The sequence below is a fragment of the Rhipicephalus microplus genome, chromosome 1 (assembly GCF_043290135.1).
Source record: "Rhipicephalus microplus isolate Deutch F79 chromosome 1, USDA_Rmic, whole genome shotgun sequence".
NCBI classification, from domain to species: Eukaryota; Metazoa; Arthropoda; class Arachnida; order Ixodida; family Ixodidae; genus Rhipicephalus; species Rhipicephalus microplus.
This window is the reverse complement of record NC_134700.1, coordinates 132,235,576-132,253,345: the sequence shown is the minus strand read 5'-3', so window position 1 is coordinate 132,253,345 and position 17,770 is coordinate 132,235,576. Positions and strand designations below refer to the sequence as shown.

Here is a 17,770-nt window from a genome sequence, read left to right as displayed (position 1 = left end):
ACTACATTAAGTCGGTGAAGGTGCGCTAAATATTGCTCCTGAATATCACAAATGCGCGTCCTTACTAGCAGCTCGTGCTGACCGCGCTGCACTGTCACAACGTTCCTTGCGATTCAGATGCACTGTTAAAAAAACGAGTATAACGCAACACGTCACTGCCGCAAAAAAAAAACTGCGCACGCGATATCAGTAATGAGCCGGAGCTAGCGTTAAACCGCATCTAGCCGGTCTGAGAGCGCCACAAGGCGCGATCAAGTCTCGTCGCCTAGACAACCTTGGCTTCCCGGTATTGCTGCGCGCCGGGCGCACAGCGCGGGAAAGGGGTCGACATCGTCTTACATGTCACTGCGTGCTCTGGCGAAAAACCCTCCCGTGTGGGTGCGTGAGGTGTGCGTGGCTTCTCGATCGGTAGAGTTTATTAGTTGGTGTTTAGTTTGAAATGTGCCTGTGCTCAGTGCTCAACCTGTGTGTTCTGTCAGTGCTGATTACTGCAAAGATGCACCATCCTGAAGGCTGTACCTGCGGATTCATATTGTGGAGCACTCGAAGATAAATAGTGAGTACCGCTCTCACGTTGTTCTCTGAAGCGCTTTGTTAACTGCGGGAGCACGGGAATAACGCCTTCAAACAATTTTGTTTTCTAGTTGATGACAAATCAGCATCTGTTTACTTAGCGAGAACATTTGTCCGAACTGTTTCACGGGGATGATAGAGAAGTGTGATTGTGAGAAAGTTTTTTTGTTTGTTTGTTTGGATTGTTTGGAGTACAAAGCAGATTGATCATGCGCCGCTGTGGTTCAGTGAAGAATTTGAACAGATTTTTTGGTGCCTTCTGTTGGCAGCCGTGTTTAACGGGCCCGCTCGTGATGAACATCAATTTTAGTTTACTAATTAATACATGTGTGGGGACGGCTCCTGTTAGCTCTAAGCATCCAGCGTATCTAAGACGCATATTCTTGGGCATGTTGGTAGTTCGTTTGCTCTCTCTATTCTTTTATTGCACAAAAAGACCGAGAACTAAAAACAATGGCGTGGTGTCCATGTCGTTCTTTTCGGTTCTTTTTCGTTTTGTGCGATAATACTACCGTGATAACTGGGGTTGATGCATCGGGTGACAACGCAGCATATTGCTTCGCGTTAGATGCGCCTCGCGAAGTTGTCTTACTTGCTAATACACTCAATTTCGTTAAATTCGTCTTCACCGGTATTCTAGTTCACCCGCAACATAGCGTGACAATGCCGACAGCCGTGCCTGTGTAGGGGATCGAGCACGGAAGCTAGACTTTTGTTTGAACAAAAATTTCGTCTGTGTGTGTGGCCGAATTGCCTACTTGAACATAGCAAACGCTTGTTTGAACATAACTGCTAACGTTCGAGCACATTTTATTTTATTCCGCTTGTTTCCATCATGTGTAACTTTCATATTCTTCTTCTTATTAAGAGTTACATTGCCCTCGCCTCGCTTTGGCGTTTAACTTCGCTAAGTACTTCAGCTGTTAAAGGTATTTTCGCTATGTGAAGCGTATTATTAGTTTGTTTGTTGCACAAAAACATTTTAGTGTTATACATACTGCACGCTATCTAAGCATGCGTTGCAGCCAAAATGTAAGACTGGGCAGCATATTTATCTGGGAACAGAACACGCACAGCCACTGAACAGGCTACGCTGTATCGGGAAGAAGTTATGCTTTGTCAGCCTGCCAGCATAATTGAAACAAATGGCCCTAATTTAGCAGTATGCAATGGTTCTTGAGTGAAAGTAACAAGGTCACTTTATTCCAAATTTCCCAGCCAATTTGGCGGAAAAGGCAAATGTGTTTTTAAAAAAGTTGTGCTGATTTAATGCACTGAAAACAGTGAATCGCTAAAATTTTTCGGAGAAGCAATTTTTTTTGGTCACTTGGTTCTCTTTTAAGCTTCCCAATATGTTGTCTGAGTGTTGTTTGTGAAAAAAATTCACAAGTACCACTCCTTTTTTCAATACCTAGTTTGGAACGTGTTATGTAGAAGGGCTTATGTAAGGTGTTTGAAACTCAGTAATATTAATAGAAGTTTTCGGCCACACACGTCTCAAGAATTTATTCAAAGTGTGTTATGCTTGCATTTTCTCATTGCGATACCGCACTTTGTATGAATATCTGAGCTGTGACTACTTACTTCACAGAAAAGATACTTTGATGAAACATTATTTTGAAACATCTCAAGCATTTGACCTCTACGAGAGAAGATCACTCATTTCACAGAATTGTCATTTTTGTCCATATTGATACACAATTTGCACCATTTTGTAGTCCAACTAAAATTACATTTTCCTTAAATTAAAAACAAATAAACAGTTTTTCGTACGTGACAAGTTTTATCAATACAATTTCTATTTTAAAGCATGAAATAATTTTTGTATTTTCCCATCAACGGCAATGGGGAACTTCGAGGCGTCGGCAGCCGTGCGACCAAATGCCGAATGGGGAACCTCAAAAATCATTTCGTGGCAAAGATCTTGAGGCCATAGGTCGTTCCCTCCTCTGTATACATACCGGTTCAAGATTGTCTCCTTGCTATCCACGGTTGTTTCCGACAGCTCTGTCTTGGAAATGAAACTTTTTGCTGGCATGGAAGTTCACGAGATGGGTCCCAGTGGGGAACGTGGCATTGGAAGAGCGACGCCTGGCTTGGAGCCTGTTTAAGTGTACCCTACGGAGCGTTCAGTCAAGAGGTCATCAAAGCTTATGCACGGTACAGCTGCACATTCGGGATGATTCAGTGTCGGTATGTCGTTTGAGTGACGTCCTTCACGAGGCTGTCTCCGATAGTGGTCAGGTTGGACTGGGTGGAAGAAGGGAGATCGGAGAGTGTGCGGCTGGAGGCAGCCATGAGCTTGGAGCTCCACTCCGCTCATGACTGCTGCTTGAATCCTTCATACCGGTGCCACGCCACTGCACCTTCCCGAAGACGGTCTACAGCCACGGACCATTTCTGAGATTTCATCCAGGCCTCGCACATCGCTATCACGTTGATGGTCGCCACCCAGTCGTCAGCGTCGTTCTCAAAGCCGTGGAACTCCGGTATTTGGGCGACGACTTGCGACGATAAAACATCAGGGGAAATTGCAGAGAGCGCAAACGCGAACCCGCCCTCCTGGTCCGAGAGCTGCATGAGGGCAGGGCTGGCCTCCAAGTCGTATGAGGATGCTAAGTCGAGCATGGCGTCGGCGGTGCTCAATGCCAGCAGTATGGCAGGAAAACAGCACGGAGCTAGGCGCTGTAACAGCGTTGAGCGTGACCTGTATTCGCGCGAAGGTACGCTGCTGCTCCACGGCACTGTCGCATGAGCCATCGGAACCACTTTTATTTGCGTCCGCAGAGTATGCAGTGCGAGCAGTATTCGCGGCGGCGGCACGCACGTCCAAGGAAGCCTGGACAGCGGATCCGTGGCGGCGCGTATGTTGGAAGAGTGGTGGTAACGGAATGCAGGCCGTGGGAAACTTGAACTGCATTCCCAAAGGATAGGAGCCCATGCGTAATTCTGCCTTGAAGTGCTAGCATGCTGTCCGTCAGGTCATGTCTTGGTACCGCAGGAGAGGCATAGACGCCGTCCACTGATGGTCCAATGAGCAGTCGCAGCGGCGGCCGGGTTGATGACTCCATCGTTAAGATAGCGTGAACGGCGTTCCTTGGTGGACAGGCCCACGCTGCCGACGAACCACGGCGACACGTACCGTTGGCTTCCTGCAGAGGGTTCACTTGGCGGGCTGCGCCATTGTAAAGGAATAAACGCAGAGACAGCACCCGAGCTTGAGCCAGCTTGTTTGCTTTGTTTTGCTTTGCTATCCTAGATACATGGTATGTACCCACTTTGGGGGATAAGCTATGAAATTTAAAACCAAAAAAATAAAGAAATAAAATGGCAATTGACGTAAAATATTCATTTCACCTACAAGTAATATGCTTTTGAGCCTATTCTAGACAGCCGTAATACCCTGACGGGAATAATTTTGAAAACTTAAGTTTTAACCTAACGAAGCGACGAAGAATTTTAAATACCAGAATAAAATGGTACTCGTTGAGTATTTATAATGAAATTTCACACAGAATCAAACGCATTTTCATGGGAGTATTTCAAGCCTGAGGCCCCGAAGCTTAAAATATTTTCTTCCGATAAGGTCAAGCCTATTATTGTAAAAAAGTAATTAGAAATTGAGTTCTGCTACGAGAACATCTTGCACATGACAAACAACTATGTGCAATATTTTCCAGTTTTCCGCAGAATTTGCAGAGGGGTGATATTGTCAGACAAGCCCTGTACCACTAAAAGTTTATTAGGAGGACACGATATCGGAATCTGGTAATCATCACTTCTGATTGTCCAGAACGGCTCCACTGCGATTTCCGTGGAATATTTAGGAGATCATATTCCGGCAACGTGGTTATTGCTTCCGTCCTATCTGTGGGTTAGCTGATCGTCTAAACCTGATTGCGGTGAATTATTCTACCACCGGAAGAACCTGAATTATTGAGAGATCTAGCGATAAGCGGGCTAAGGCGTCGGCCAATTCATTTAATGTTAACCCACACTGACCTGGTACCCATACTAACTTCAGGTACTTCAGCTGAGACGGAACTAAAGATTCAAACGTCGTGATGGCAGGAGAGGTATGAGAATTAAATTGTAAGAGCTGTGCATACCGATAGCGAATCAGTAAATATTATTTCTCTGTTCTCATTCCTCGGAAGTTTTCGCAGTGCCATGATGACTGTCATAAGCTCCGCCTCATAAACAGGAGTGAAATCGAGTAGCTTCACGGCAAATGACAAGCTAACCGCACTCTCTACTCGACGCGATATCGAGTCGCTCAAATTCTTGCATGCCATCGTTCACTCAGTTAACCATCTCTCTGATAACAGCTATCTTACGTATGCTATGCCAACCGTTACTCGAAATAATCATGCCCTAAACCTCGCCCCTTTTCACGCACACACCAATCTATTCAAATTTAGCTTTTTTCCCAGAACGATAGAACAATGGTATTTACTGCAGGGTGAGATTAGGAGTGCATTGATAAATCAATTCCTGCCTTCTCTTGGAAGTCGTATCTAACCAATAGTTCCTTGCTTTGTTCTGTTAATATGTACGCCCCGCAGTGCCCATTCATTGGATGTTTATTTTTTGTACTGAATGGAATTGCCATGTATATTGTATTTTGTTCGTGTGATATATTGTACTTTGTTCCCGGAAGTGGTACTTTTGTAATTCACTGCTCTGTTTTTTTTCACCCACTCCTGCTATAGCCCTTAACGGGCTGCAGTATGTGAATAAAAAAAAGTGATTGGGAGACTATTCCTACGCCTGCCCTTTTCTCATTGACGGAAGCATCTGTGGCTATTATGTTACGTGTCTGTGTATGCTGCGGGAAATCTTCCAGCCTGTTCTCTACGAATTTGCGGGACTGAAATTGAGATTGTGTAGGAAAGATCTCATTATATTCTATATTAAGAATATGGTTTGAGATATCAGATGCCATTACGTAAGTATTGTTGATATTTATACTTGTCAGTTTCTTTTTTACATAGATTATCTGCGGTATTTAAAAACGAGGCCAATGAGCGAGAAAGAACGAATCTCGGTCACTGATGAAAACGTATTCAGCTCTTCTCACTGGTAAGCTGTAAAATTTTTGAATTGTCTGTACTGTTAACCAGCGGAATTGACAGAGCAATGTAGGAAGACGCGCTTCCTGATGAATAACATTAATTGCTGTAAACCTAGGGAGCCCCTGACACAGGCGCAGAACTTCCCTCTTCAAGAGAACCAACGGCTTAGTTTTGTACGAAGGTCCTTCTGAAAACAAGACACATCCGAATTCTATTATTGGGCGCACATACATTTTTATAGCATTACCAAGGTGTCTATATACGTACGCCGAATTTACGATTACTCATTCTTCGCAGTAAGCCTAAAGCTCGTTGAGCCTTAGCCGCAATGTACTCTATATGTGGACTCCAGTTAAGTTTTTAGTTGTACAACACACCCAAATATTTAAGAGATTCTGCTTGCGGAACGGGTTCTTCATTATAGGCAATGTCGATTGAAATAGAATCGGCTATGGGAAACGCCTAGAGAGCAACTTAAAGTCACTGAAATTGACTGCGGCCATCTTTCTTGCATGTTCAAGTATATTTGTTATTTTTGCTGTAGAGCATAAATATCATTGTCAGTAGAAAAGAAGACTATACAGCATATACATAGACATAGATGTCCTGGCAGATCGGTATAGAACTCATCGGTATATTAAATAGAAGAGGTAAAATAACTGCTCCTTGGGGAACTCTGCAATTCTGTTTGTATCTAGATGATGAGCATCCAGCCTTGACACAATAAAATTCCCGTGAGCTTAAAAACTCTGTTAACCACGCCGTCAGGTACTGTGGGAAGTTTAGAGTCATCAGTGTGTTCAGCCAAATTGAATGTTTAACGCTATCATAGGCTTTTGCAATGTCGAGAGTCACTAGTGCCGCGTATTGTCTTCTTTTTTTAGCAAGCTGTATTCAGCTCTCTAAGTCTACATGGGCACACCAGATTGAACAATCGCATCTAAAGCCAATTTGTTGAGGTTTTAGAAATGACTTGCCTTCTATCCAACTAGTTATCCTTCCGTGCAGAACCCTCTTTATGAGTTTGACCATGTTAGAAGTTAAGGATGGAGGTCTTATATTTTCTACGTTGAATCCTGAGCCCTGTTCCTTAGGTATTTAAATTACCTTTGCTGTTTTCTAATCTTAAGGAATCCATGCATGCTTTAAAAAATAACTTATAACATTAATAATTTCACAGGGACATGTTTTAAATAATATTTGGATCATAGGTACTGTATTTCCATCCAGGCATGGGGCTGAAAGGGGCACCGGCGTTATCACGTAGGATAGTTCCGACATTGAAACTTCCTCAAAATCGACCTGGTTTCTGCGATTCTGCCTCCTGGTAGGTACAGATTATGTAAGCATACCCTCTAAGCCTTAGCAATCAAACTTAGAGCTTTAGTCATTTACTTGGACGATAGAAGTTCATATTTCGAATTTACTGGTGATGGCAGGATCTCCCTTCTTTTCATGTATCGAAACAGTGCCTACTTGTTTTTCGGTTTTGAGAAGAAGTCGTAATGTCTATGATCATATTCCTATTTTCCTTTAGTGACTATGTGTTTGAAATTACCTGCTAGAAATTCATAATCCGACCAGTTTTTAAGTGACTGATTGTGAATATGCTGCTTCCAAGCCGCCTTGCGACGGCGGTGATCTTGTGTGCAATCTTCATTTCACCAAGGACTACAGGGCACCCTTTCGGCTGACTCAACAGTGAATTCAGCTCGCTTATAGGCTCCTCTAATAATTGCGTTCAACTTCATCGCTTTACAATCATTACTCTTGTCGGAAAAAGTCAATAAAGATGATGTTAGGTTATCTCTAAAATTTTTGTAGTTAACAAAGGCTCTGGCTTGAGGGCGAGGAAGGATTCTCGGGTGAAAAATTTCAAAACGTATAGGAAAATTATCACTACTTGTGGCACAGTCAAGCGCTGCTCAGGACGAGCTTTAATACTCGCACTTACTAAACTTAAATCTAAGGTTGATAGACATCGATCACGAATAAATGTGGGGGTTCTGTTGTTTAAGTACGATAGATTATTATCTGTTGTCCAATTCCATAGACGTTTACCACACTGATCAGTTTTCAAACACCAACACGTTTGATGAGAGTTCAAATTACCGACTACAATGTTCTTCTTACACCATGATTTGATTGCCATATCCAATCGTCTAATGTCTCGTACACCGTGCGTGAAGTACGCATTAACTACAGAAAAAGGTTGGCAACCGGGTAATGTGACGTCTATCGCAAAGATTTCACATTCTGTGGAGATATACTCGTACGAGATTCTGTTAGAGATGAAAAATGCTAGTCCTTCTCTTCTGGACGTGTGGTTTAGCCTTAACGAATGGTAACTGAATAAATTAAATGGTTACTCTATGAAGATCCATGTCCCTACACTGCAATTATATCTTGGATGTACTTTAATAATAAGAATGAGCACCTAAGAGAGCACGAAAGATGCGTAATGACTGAAGACACCAGAAATGCAGATGTAATGAAGAATAAAGCACTGTAGAACTACAATGGGGATGACATTGTGAGAGAGATTCGGAAATGTATCATGGTCCCGGTTTTGACGTTTAGCAATGCGGTCTTGTGCATCAAATCAGAAGCTCAAGCAAGATTGGAAATTAAAACAACGTGGCATAGGTAGATTTGCTTTGGGAGCACACGGGAATACCCCAAATCAGGGGGCACAGGGAGACACGGGATGGACATCGTTTGAGTGCAGGGAAGCTAGCAGGAAGATAGGATATGAGAAGCGATTGAGAAAAATGGGAGAGGAGCGTTGGGCCAAAAAAGTTTTCAGTTACTTGTACATGAAGAATGTCGATACTAAATGGAGGAAACGAACTCGAAATTTGTCAAGCAAGTACATAGACTACAGCAGAATACCAAGACAAAAAGAAACATCGCTTAAAAAGAAGGTGAAGAAAACAGAAAGGAACATGTGGCAGATGGGAATGTTTACTGAATCATCACTGGAGATCTACCAAACTTTTAAGCAGGAAATTTCAAGGGAAAGGTCTACGATAATTTTCTTGCCCCGCCACGGTGGTCTAGTGGCTAAGGTACTCGGCTGCTGACCCGCAGGTCGCGGGTTCGATTCCCGGCTGCGGCGGCTGCATTTCCGATGGAGGCGGAAATGTTGTAGGCCCGCGTACTCAGATTTGGGTGCACGTTAAAGAACCCCAGGTGGTCAAAATTTCCGGAGCCCTCCACTACGGCGTCTCTCATAATCAAATGGTGGTTTTGGGACGTTAAACCCCACAAATCATCAACGATAATTTTCGGAGTAGTTCTCTGCTCTTCGAGGCTAGAACAGGAGTATTGCGGACCAAGTCGTACCGAGCAAGGTATGAAGGCACAGACATGGTATGTGGTGCGTGTGGAGAGGAGGAGGAAACGGCTGAACATTTGATATTGTTCTGTGGAGGGTTCCACCTTATTGTCGAAGATAATGGCGCCGAATTTTTTTAAAGCATTGGTGTTTAGGGAGAGTGAAGGCAAATTAGTCTTTAAACATGTAGAAATATACAGGAGGAGTTTAACTGATTGGGGGCTACAATCGAGACGAGAGCGAAATTCAATCCTTAAACACACAGTGATTATATTCAACTTTATGACCAGGTCGCGTGAGCCACCGCTCCATTTAAAGGGAAGCCGAATACATTCATCCATTCTTCCATCCGAAGCTCCTTATGCCGTGGGTCGTGCGTCCGCGATGTATGTAGTAGCAGTAGTGGTAGTAGTAGTAGTAGTAGTAGTAGTAGTAGTAGCAGTAGTAGTAGTAGTAGTATCAGTAGTAGTAGTCGCAGTAGTAGTAAGTAGCAACCTCTCGTTTAGTCCTTGGAGTGTCCGCTCGATTGCAATGCTTGTATTTGGTGAATATACGTTTAAAAGGTGCAAGTTGGCGATACTTGGAGTCTTAACTAGATGGAAAAAGACACACGGAAGGACAGATAGACAAGCAGACGACAGGATAGATGGACGTGAGGACAGACAGATGGACAGAATGACAAATGCACGAAAACACGGACGGGTGGACGTATGGATGCACGCGCTGACAGAAACACAGAAGGACGGACGGACGGACGCATGGACGCGCAGACGAATGCATGAGGTACGGACACACGGACGCACGGACGGACGCATGGATCGACGTACGAACGGAAGGACGAACGTACGGAGGGGTGGACGCACATATGAACAGACGCACAAATGAACGCAGGGTCGGTTCCACGGACAGACGCACTGATGGATGGAAGCAAGAAGGAACGGATGGGCGCATGAGCGGAAGGACTTACGAACGCTTCGCACCACTCATCTTTATTAAGTCTGTAGACATGCTGCGAATGTTTTATTTTGCAAGACGAGCTCCCATGGGGGAGGCGCTGCGGTCACCGAGGTGAATGGACGCTCTTCACGTCGGCTCCGTTCTCATAGAATAATTTTGCAGCCAATACAGCCAGGCACCGCTCGAATTTATATACCATCTGATTCTTCTCGTCACTGAGAATCCGAAGAGACCGTATTCTAAGGTAGGTGATCATTTTTCGAGATTTTACGACCGAAAACCAGCCCCCACCAAGCAGCGTCTACTATTCCTACGACCGGCGCTCCACGTCGACTGGGGCGGCCTCACGATAGCCAGGCCTCGGCGTTCGCGCCATACAGGCCGTAATCATGAATAATGGAGGTATCGCAGCAGAATGAAGACGCCACCCAACGGGAAGACGAAGACGTCACCCAACAGGAAGATGACACAGGCAACGGGTGGACAGAAGTTCAAAACAGAAAACGTGTGAAGAAAGGTAGCCAGGAACGCCGTGGTAGCCCTAGCCCTACCCGAACACCTAAAACGCGCGGTGCAAATCTGATATCCCGGATAACCAGAGTCAGCAAAATGCCAAGACTGCCGATAGGCGACTTCAAGGTAGTTATAAGGCCAAGAGGAGGACTGCAGCTATCCAAGCTCAGCTTAACTGAGCTACACAAAGCTGTGTATGAAGCGGCCGAGATCCCTTATGAAGAAACAGAGACGGACACGATTTGTCCGAATAATTTTCAGAACATCTTGGCCGGTAGCACCCCAAACCAAGACCATGCAGACAAGTACCAAGGCATCAAGCACATCAAAGCCAACGACAAGTTGTATGAGGTGGGAGCATACGAGACGGCCCCGAAACTCACTGCCAGAGGTGTAATCAAAGGAGTTCCTTTGAACGAAACCCCCCGGGACATCACCGCAGCTATTATTACAGCCCGAAATCCTACAGCGATCGCAGCCAAACGTCTTGGCAATACCACGACAGTGATAGTCCTTTTTGACGGCAGCAGAGTCCCGACGCACGTTATGTAGAGAGGAGTGCTCGCACGCTGTTCACTATACAGGAAACAAGTTGACTGTTGCAAACAATGCAACAGACTTGGGCACAGGAGTGACGTGTGTTGGAGGCGAAAAGACATGCTAAGTGCGGGTTGTGGAACACCAGATCCGAGCGAGGCCCACCACTGTCAGCCACGATGTCAGCTGTGCGGCAAGGATCATCCCACTGCTGACAAACTCTGCAAGGCCAAGTTCAAGACACCCTACATCGTAAAACAACTCCAGTGGTTCCGACCACTTCAAGAGACGCTCGAGGAGAACTACCCCCCTACCACCAAGCCAACCGAACGCGGGAGGTCCAAATTCCGGACGAGGGCAACGCCTGGGTCCAGATCAAGGTCCTGGTCCTGCGCAACGCCCCGCGGCCACACCACCCAGTCTCCGGGACCGAGAAGGCGCACTACATCCCGTTCCAGACACCGGTCTAAGCCAAAGGGTGGCAATGGCCATCAAGGGAACCCGGCATTCACGGTGAGCTGGTCAGACGTGGCTAAAGGGACGCGCCCTGAGCCTTCGGGGGAGACTGCACATAATGTCAGTGATATAGCGGAGCTGAAAAAAGAAAACGCTGAGCTTAGAGAATTGATATCACAACTTACTCGGGAAATTCAAAGTCTTAAAAACTGCACAAATAGAACTTCTAGTCAAATGCGTTCCGCGGCCCAAGAGCGCCTCCAAGAAATGCTAGATAACCGAATGGACGAGGACAGTACCCCGCCACCTCTTAAAAGGAAAGCTCAGGCGTCTAATGACAAAACTACGGTGCAAACCTCGAACATTAATCAAACATTGTCCGAAATACAGAAAGCAGTTAAGGAACAGGCAGAGGCAACCAACAACCTCTCGCTTGCAATATCCATGATCATGAATAGACTAGATAAACTCGAAGCTAACGTAGCCAATCTCAACCCTAGGACACCTCCGGTACTTCCAGCTACCAACCTTCCAATAAGCACTGAAAGAAATTCACACTTATCTCAGGGCACCACATCAGTGGCTATATCAACTAATTTCATGAGGCCTGCCTCCTTTCACCCTCCTCTCTCTTCGATAGCCAACTCAAAATAGGGAAGCCCAGAAAAAGGGACTTAATTATTTGGCAGTGGAATTGCAGCAGCTATGAGGGGAAGAGAGCAGTCTTGCAACAACACCTTAGAGACAGAACCAAACCGGATGTTCTAATTTTGCAGGAAACCCATGCTTTAGCTAAGCTACCGGGATATCAGGCGATCGGCGCCTCAACAGGGGATATTAGAACACTAACCACTTTAGTAAGGAAGGGACTCGTGGCAATCTGCCACGACACCCGCATCACAGAAATTGAACATATACTCGTACAACTTGCCCCTGAAAGAAAAAAATCTCCGAGCATATTTGTTCTGAATTTGTACAGCAATCCCTCACGCATACGACAACGCTTCCTTCTTCTCTTTAAGAAGGCCGTAGATATAGCGGGACCCAATCCACTCGTCATAGGTGGAGACTTTAACACTCCGCACAGTGCTTGGGGATACGGATACACAAGAGCCAAAGGAAAAACGCTATGGCAGGATATTCAAGAAACAGGCTTAACTCTCATCACTGACTCCGACTCCCCTACGCGTATGGGAACTGGGCTTGCAAGAGACACCACTCCAGACTTAACGTTAGTTCGTAACGCGGGGACCGCTAAATGGAAAAACACATTCGATGATCTGGGGAGTGATCATCGAATATTAGAAATCAGGATAGAAACCATGGCTGCCGCAAAAATTCAGAGACAGATTAGATGGACTGACTGGGATAAGTTTCGGAAAGTCAGAAACGCGAAAAAACAAGACCCTATCTGCAATATAGAAGATTGGATCAAAGATGTCAATAACGACGTCAGCGAGGCAACGCGAAGTATCACTTCAAGTCCACCCCTAGAGCAGATTGATAGCCGTCTCGCACACATGTGGGAGGCCAAGCAATCACTGCAGAATAGATGGCGGGGACAGAGGCACAACAGGTCCTTGCGCAAGTGCATAGCCAAGCTGAACAAACAGATCGAAGAACATTGTAAGCAGCTAAGCAAACAGCAATGAGACCAAATTTGTAATAGTCTCGATGGCCAAATGAATGCTGGTCAGACATGGCGCATGCTCAAACACCTGCTAGACCCAGATAACACCAAATCAGCACACAAGCAAACCTTGCGTAAACTGGTGCACCAGTATAACGGCAGTGAGGAGGAATTTATCGCTGAGGCTAGCAACACGTACATTCCCACCATGCCTGTCATAGAGCACGGACCATATTCCGGAGGCCCGAACGAGCTCTTAGATGAGGAGTTTACTGTGGCTGAAATCAGGGCCATGCTACAGAAGCTAAACACCAAATCTGCACCGGGACCAGACGGGATCACTAACAGAACACTACAGAACCTTGACGACCAAGCCATAGAGAACATCACGCAATATATTAACGAGTGCTGGACAGAGGGCACTATACCAAAACAGTGGAAAAAAGCTAAAGTAATCCTCATCCCTAAGCCCGGGAAACGCCCTGATCTATCGAATTTACGCCCCATATCACTAACGTCTTGTGCTGGGAAGCTGATGGAACACGCTTTTCTAGACAGAATCAACACTTATCTTGAGGAGAACGAAATCTACCCAGATTCCATGTTGGGGTTCCGCACACGGCTCTCCACGCAAGACGCCATGCTGCAAATTAAGCAGCAGATTCTAGACAACAAAACAAGAGCTCCCCGGGCGATCTTAGGGTTAGCCCTTAATAAAGTCTTCGACAAAGCATCGCATACGGTTATCTTACATCAGATCTGCCAATTAAACTTAGGATAAAGAGCGTATAACTATGTCAAGGACTTCCTAACAGACAGAACGGCATCTATCGTAATGGGAGAACTGAGATCTGAGGAAAGGCTTATGGGTAGTGCTGGTACCCCGCAGGGTTCGGTCATATCGCCAATGCTGTTTAATCTCATAATGATAGGACTCCCGGCGCGGCTGAACCCAATACACAGAGTACATCATTCTATATATGCAGATGATATCACCATCTGGGCGTTTGAAGGTAGTGACGGAGAGATTGAGCAGAGACTACAGGAGGCCGTCACCACTATTGAGGAGTATCTTGATGGTACTGGCCTCGAGTACTCGCCAGATAAGTCCGAACTCCTCCTCTATCGCCCCACGCTTAAAGGCAGACCACCCAAGGGTTACAACCAGGGCCGTGCTTACGAAGAGATCCAAATTCACACCAAAAACGGCAGGACTATTTCTATAGTGCAACAAATCAGAGTCCTTGGACTCATCATCGAGTCTAAGGGTACAAACGGTGAAACCGTCAAGAGGTTAGTAACCAAAGTCACCAACGCAATACGGCTAATCAAGAGAGTCGCCAACAAACACCAAGGCATGAAAGAGGCTAACGTCACCAGGCTTATTTATTCATTCGCCATAAGTCACATTATATACGTAGCGGCATATCTAAACTGGTATACCGCCGAAAAACTCAAAATCAACGCACTCATACGAAAGGCGTACAAACAAGCTTTGGTTCTTCCAGATAGCACCAGCAACGAAAAACTGTTTCAACTGGGCTTACATAACACTTTAGAGGAGCTGATAGAAGCGCAACAGATTGCCCAGTTGGAGAGGCTAGCCAGCACGCGCACAGGACGGAGTATCCTTGACAAGTTGGGGATACATTACCCTAGGCAACAAGGAAGTAAAGTGTCGGTTTTAAAGGTGATCAGGGAAAAGATCCAGGTCCCCAATCTGCCCAAAAACATGCCCCCCGAATTTAATCAGGGCAGAAGAGAAAGCCGCGCTAGAACTCTGCTTAAGGCCTACGGCAGAAACAAGGAAGCGTTGTTCGTAGACGCAGCGGAGTACCCTAGTCACAAATCCTACGTTGCGGCAGTAATAAACACCGACCGCAAATGCTTAAACGCGTGCTCCATACGCTCGGATAATTCAGAAATCGCGGAAGAGGTGGCTATTGCACAGGCTATAATTTCCCCAAAGTGTAGGTATGTCATCAGCGACTCGCAGTCAGCAATCCGTAACTATGCACGAGGAAGAATATCTCACGAGGCAGCCAATATACTCCTCCGCAAGGCAAATCTCATATCATCCGAGGAATTCGAAGAAAGGTATATTATATGGTTCCCAGCACACAACCCGTGTGAGTCGCTCATTTCCAACTTCAACGAGGAGGCTCACCGCGTAGCGCGAGGTCTCACTTACCGCACTCGCAATGAAGCTTCACATGAGGTACTGGGAGGAGATGAGTGGTGGGAAAGGGACAGAATGTTTAGGTTCTGCGACATTATCCAATTCCACCAAAAGTCGAGGCGCAGATTTTCACCACCGAGCTCCACATTAGACAGATCTCAGGAGGTTGACTGGAGGCGACTTCAAACTAGAACATTTCCCAATCCGAAGCACCTAAATCGCATCTACCCCGAACTATACCCAGATGACTCGTGTAAACTATGTAGCATGAGACGCGCCCTCTAGAGCATATGTTATGGGAATGCACAAAGATACAGGACGCCAATGCAGTCTCCCCAGAACTGCTTGGGGCGCGGTGGAGAGCCGCGCTGATCAGCTGAGATCGGACAGATCAAATATGGGCCATCCAGCGAGCACGGGAGGCGACTGAGAGACAGGGTCTCTCCACCGCCCCTGGTGCGGCTTAGGCCCACGCCTCAATCCGCTGGTTATATAAAGTTTGCTCACTCACTCACTCACTCACTCACGAGCTCGCATTTTGCTGGCCAAGAGATAAAGGGAATTAGTGCAATTTTCATAGTTGATATATGTTTACTATAAGCGTCGGTCATAGCCTTCGCGCTATAGTTTCACAGGATGGGAGAGAGTTCAGCTTAAAATATGAGCAAATACTGAAGCTACGATTGGATACTTGTCGTTTTTTTGCGTCTTCTCAAACACAAAGCAAGAAACTCGTAAAGGTTTGTTATGCATGCGCCTAAAACACCGTGAAGGTGAAAGTCATCATTTGCTATGTTTCCTCAATGAACGTAATGATGCTGCCCCACCCGCTTCAGAAAGCTTTTCGCAACTAGTATGTCATTGCATCGCCTCCAAGATCGGAAGCATCGCAATTTTGCAGCACCTCACCTGGTTCTCCCATGCCCCCGGGACCGGCCCACCATTCACCACACGGTGATATCATGTGATGAGGCCAGCATGTGACTCCACCTTATGTGACGTAGTAGTCAGTAACGATGGCATTAAATATTTCGGCTACTTGTGAAGTAACGACGACCTCTGGTAGTAATGTTATAGGGGGGGTTATGATGTGGAGCTGCCTTTGAAGTACTAGTTTCTGTCGCTGTAGTTAAAATAGCCTTTATTTTAGAAGTATGAGGCCATTGAGACCCTGCTAAATACTTGGAGGACCCCGTTCCTTCTCTCGTGCTTCTTCGTCCTTCTTGCTCTTCATCTAGTGGTCCACCAGCGCTCGCGATAGAATGAACAGTTATCACTCAAAGGTAAACGTTTCCATCAGACGCCCTTACGCCGACGCTGACAGACTATCTACGCGTTGTATGAAGCATATAAGGCTTTCGCCTTAAGCATGTCTTTATTATTCAACTGGATAGTTCGAATATCACCAGTTCGTCCGTGTGCTCATAAGTATACACTGTTTTATGCGCTTTAGAAAACCAAGCTTTCGCTTTTGCAGATATGAACATCAGATAACTTAAAAGAACAGCAATTTCTATTGCTGGCCTTAGCGTTCTGAGGTGCCTTCTGAGGTGCACCTGAGGTGCCTTCACGTCGCACACACGTCTTCGGGAAGCGCATCATAACTTGGATAACTTGGCCTTGATGTAGTCGTCTAAGCTGTCATGATAGACTGTCTGCGATGTTAAAAAATAGGACACAGCTTAACACACAAGACAGTTCATATTACAACAAAATTGTTTACTTCAGCTCCAAAAGTATCTGTTTTACGAAAATTACCTTTTCGCTCCAGAACACAGTCCCAATGAATCACCTGCCGTGAAAGAGATGGATTAAAGTAAGTGATTTTAGCTCTGCTATGTTTGAAGCATAATGCATCACTTAAACAATTTGAGGCGTGCGAAGGTAGTAACAAAATGCCCAGCATATCCACGAAGTGCATGATGACGAGCGGGGCGAAGCGTCCGTCCATACGTTCGTTCTTGTTTCCGTTCATCCGTGCGTTCTTGTGTGCGACCGTCCATACGTCCATTCGTCAGGACGTACGTCCATTTGTGAGTCCATTCATTCATCCATGCATTCGTCCATGCGTCCGCCCGTCTGTGCGTTCATCCGTGCGTTTGTCTGGCCATCCATTGATCCGTGCGTCCGTCCGTACATCTGCCCATCCAACCCTGCGTCCATCTAGTGAACACTCCAGGCACTGCCATCTCGCATCTTTTCGTCCACCCAGCAGACATTCCAAGGACTAAACGAGAGGTGGCACTCACGCACCTTTTTACGGCCTGCGCTTCGTGCCTACTTCCCTTATTTCACCGAATTTACTTCAAAGCTATATACTATTTCACTATATTCATGGCACTGTGGCCCAACTATCGCTAAACCTTGGTAAAACTAAGGAGGTTAGGACCAGCAAGTTTAACGTGGCCAACTTTTCTGATCAGATAGTGCTCAAAGTGTGTCTTCCTGATACTGGCTTCTTTTTACAAGCATCAAATGCAAAGCAAGTTTTATTGAAGATCAAGTGAGAAATA

General features: G+C 45.7%; 1 protein-coding gene across 1 annotated transcript in view; it reads left to right on the top strand.

Moving 5' to 3' along the window:
- Window positions 1-330: 330 nt before the first annotated feature.
- Window positions 331-17,770, top strand: part of LOC142798508 (uncharacterized) — a 154,574-nt gene continuing 137,134 nt past the window's right edge. Inside the window, exon 1 of the mRNA XM_075887384.1 lies at window positions 331-556. The gene's annotated coding sequence lies outside the window, so the exon portion shown is untranslated. The remainder of the gene's footprint in view (window positions 557-17,770) is intronic.